The 3,559-nt window shown below is 45.4% G+C and overlaps 1 long non-coding RNA gene across 1 annotated transcript; it reads left to right on the top strand.

The window, feature by feature from the left end:
* Nucleotides 1-369: 369 nt before the first annotated feature.
* LOC119518299 lies at nucleotides 370-2,196 on the top strand. Its single transcript, XR_005213708.1, has 3 exons — nucleotides 370-489; nucleotides 1,184-1,315; nucleotides 1,606-2,196. It is a non-coding gene; the product is annotated as an uncharacterized LOC119518299 (long non-coding RNA).
* Nucleotides 2,197-3,559: the final 1,363 nt, after the last annotated feature.

The raw sequence follows: 3,559 nt of genomic DNA, 5'->3' as shown, positions 1-3,559 counted from the left end.
TTTGTTTGGCTTGGTTTATTTCAACAAAATCAGCAAGACTCTTTCACAAGTAGACTTCTGTTGGGGACGCTTGCACCTTCTGGGACGCTTGCACCTTCAGCAATGCCGGAAGCACAACATGGCCGCTAGAGCTAAGAATAACCTTGAATAGCGTCAGCCTTCTTTACGGAAGTAGTAGTTTGTGCCAAGAGTTTGCGCCTAAACAAGTAGCCGCCCATCTACCATCCACCCCAGCAACAGCTACCACCAATCCCAGAACCCCAGCAACAGCTACCACCAATCCCAGACTGCCACCTGTCCCTATTAGCCACCCCCTCTCCCTCCAGGGCATATATACCCTGCCTTTTCAATAAAGCTTTGCAGCTTGATCAGAAATCTGTCTTGCTGTCATTCCTCGTGTCTCTTGTCCCATACCATTCCTCCCTCACAGGTATCAGAGTCTCCGTTGATCGTCCCGCGGGCGGGGACTTCAGCATCCCTATTTCCGAAGTAAGTATGCTATTTTCTGTCTTACCTGTCTCATCAAAAAAGGAAGGCAAATCCCATCCCAGACATTAACTCAACTGCAGCATAAAAGTTTCCTATATTCTTATCTTAAACAAAACAAAACAAAACACTTGAAATGTCTAGGAATTCAGGAAAAGACAGCAGATTTTAGCCTTAGGAACTTTTGTGAGTAACACAGGTCCATACTAAAGCTCTGAAGCAAATGACACAAAACAAGCCACATCATCTTAGAGAACGTTTGCACGTGTGCATTTCATTGACGTGTTTAGAGCAAATTAGTCTACTTTACATTGTTTCTCTCTAAATTGCATCATATCATGACTTCATTGAAAATGTTCCAATTAAGGGAAAGAAAGACGTTCCTGTAGGATAGCTATCTGTACATATTAGGCTGATGCTTTCAAATTAGAGACCATATCACAGGTCCCTGTTACCATGAGAACCGCAGCATTTGCCTGGCTGTTAAAATTATTAACTCAAAGGACATGCATCTTAAGCTCTGCCTGTTATTTATCCACTGTTCCATGAGCTTGACTGCGCCTAGAGTGAACTCTATTAATCATCAGTTGAAAAAAGTGCAAGGACCTTAGAGAAGGGAGCAGCCGTGCCTTTCTTCCTGTCGGGATTGGCGAGCAGTGGCAATTCATTTTCCCATTTTGCTCCATCTCTCTTGGAGGGCCATGAAGAGGATGGATTGAGAGGCCCTGGAGTGAAGACAGTCTGGATGTGCAGAGAAGAGAGAGCCTGGCTGTCCGTGGCATTCAAACCCATCTTGCTACAGAAAGCGTAGTTCTCCTTCCTCCTCCAGGTGATTGAACCTTCGGCCCCAACCCCTCATCTAAAGGCAAAGACTAGTTATTAGCAAAATAGAATGTGCCTATCGCCTTATACTTTCAAGGGTGCTTTCAGAGCCTTTAGCTCTTTTAATTTTCCCTGCAGTATGGACTATTATTCCCCCTTTAGAGAGAGAGAAACTGAGGCTTGGAGAAATTGTGCAACTTGCTCCCAAAGGCCAAGTCAGCAGGTAGAAAAGCTGGGACTCAAAGTGAGATACTTTGTTTGAAAACCCCATGGTCTTTCCTTGTTATCATTCTGCAGCAGACCCAAGGCTATCACCATTTAAGAAGATGGAAGAAGACGGATGCTGTGATGGGAAAAATGAAGCAGGAAAAATAAAAGTTTCAGAGGTCAATGGGGCTGTGCAGGAAGCATGGGCTGAAGCTTCCTCATCGGGGTCTCTGGCTTGGCTCCCATCCTCTTGCTCAGTTTAGGCTCACAGCACCTACACATGCTCTCTACTTGTGGCCAACTCACTCTTCTAAGTTATTTTTTAAATTAAAGTCTAATGTAAGTATGGAGAATTGCTGATATCAGATGTGCGCAACATGATGTATTCTTACAAAATGAACACACCCATGTAACTAGCTCCCAGATCGAAATAGAATCTTACCAGCATCCTAGAAGCCCCTGTTGTATCTTTCCCAGTCACTACCTCTACCCTGGTTTCTAATACAATACATTGATGTTGCCTGCTTTAGAACTTTCTATCAACAGAATCCTAGCTTGGATTCTTTTCAGTCTTCCCTCTGTCAGCATTATGCTGATCAGATTCATCTATCTTTGTGTGTGTCATTGTAGTTTGTTCATTCTCTTGGCTGGATAAATAAACCACAAGGTATTTTTCTCTTCTGTTGGTGTTCACTTGGGGAATTTCCAGTATGCAACTATGATGAATTGTGCTGGTACAAATGTTCTTCTATGTGTTTTTGATGAATATGTGTACATATTTCATTTGGGTATAGACCTAGGAATGGAATTGCTGGGTCATACAAGTGCATATGTTCAGCTTTAGTAGTTTTGTAATAAAGTATTTTTCAGTTTTGCCTTATAATTATGTAAATTAGTATATATTTGTAAATATTTGGGGCATATTTTTGTAAATCAGGATGTGTTTTTGTAGGTCACAGGGTATTAAAATGGGACTGTTTTCTGATTTGATTTCAGCAGAAGCTCCAAAGACAGAGAACAAAACCATAAGTGGCCAGCACTTTACATTCTCAAGTGAGATTCTAGAATGCTTGGGAGTGGTCTAGAACGCCAAAGTCAGCAGACAACTCTAGCCCAATGAGTCGCCCCCTTCCCCCCAAAAAAGGGTCACAGTGGGAGAGGTCAAGTCCAGGAAACAGTGGTGGGTTGTGAGTCCAGCTCAGGTGCATGGGGAACAGGTGGGGTGTTTAGGGAGAGCAAGTTCAAGGAGGCCCCTCCAAAAGCTTGTTACAGTTTCCTGAAGTGATGTTTCCCTGCTGGCTTGGAGAATAAAGAGAGGTGCTGCCCGGGAGCCTGTGTGCCCGCACAGACGGCGACCACACTTCCCCTGGCCCAGAGTTGGACCCTGCAGGAAGGACAACCTCCTGAGAAGGAGAGACAAATTCAGCAGAAAGCAGCTGGAGGGTCTGGGGCTGTAAACAGCCTGCCCAAGGGATCCCTGTTCTGTTAAGGGAGCGGCAGCCAGGAGGGATTGGGGGAAACTTGGAGGGACCCACAAATGAGCCCTGAGAGAGAGCTGGCTGAAAGCTTCTGCTCCAGGCAGATGAAACCTGCAGGTAGCACTGGGGCCCTGGCCAGGCCTACCTTTGTCTTTCCTGGGGTCTCCACCCCCCCCAGTGGGAGGAGCCAAGGGCAGCCCTGTGGATGGGGGAAGGAGGGCAACAGCATTTGGGAGGGAACTAGAGAAGAATCCACTGCTGCTCTCATTCCCCAGCCCTTCCCTCCTTTGCAGCCTTCCATCCTCAAGCAAGTACAGGTGGAGGTAAGAAACGTTTAACTGTATATGTAATGAGTTTTGATTTGATATTCTTCTAGCATATTAACTATTGGAATGAAACTATTCTTGGCACTAAACATGGCCATAGGATTTGTATTTTATAAGAGTGACCTGAGAAATTTGGGGTCTGCCTAAAATTTTAGCCAGTGGGGTAAGGAAATCCCAGCTCTGCGAGAGTGGGGTGTCTGGGAAATGGAGTGCCAGGCAGGGATGCACTGGGGGGTTGGG

The sequence above is a fragment of the Choloepus didactylus genome, chromosome 21 (genome assembly GCF_015220235.1).
Source record: "Choloepus didactylus isolate mChoDid1 chromosome 21, mChoDid1.pri, whole genome shotgun sequence".
NCBI lineage: Eukaryota > Metazoa > Chordata > Mammalia > Pilosa > Megalonychidae > Choloepus > Choloepus didactylus.
Note: the sequence above shows the minus strand (reverse complement) of the source record. Positions and strands in the feature narration are given on the sequence as shown.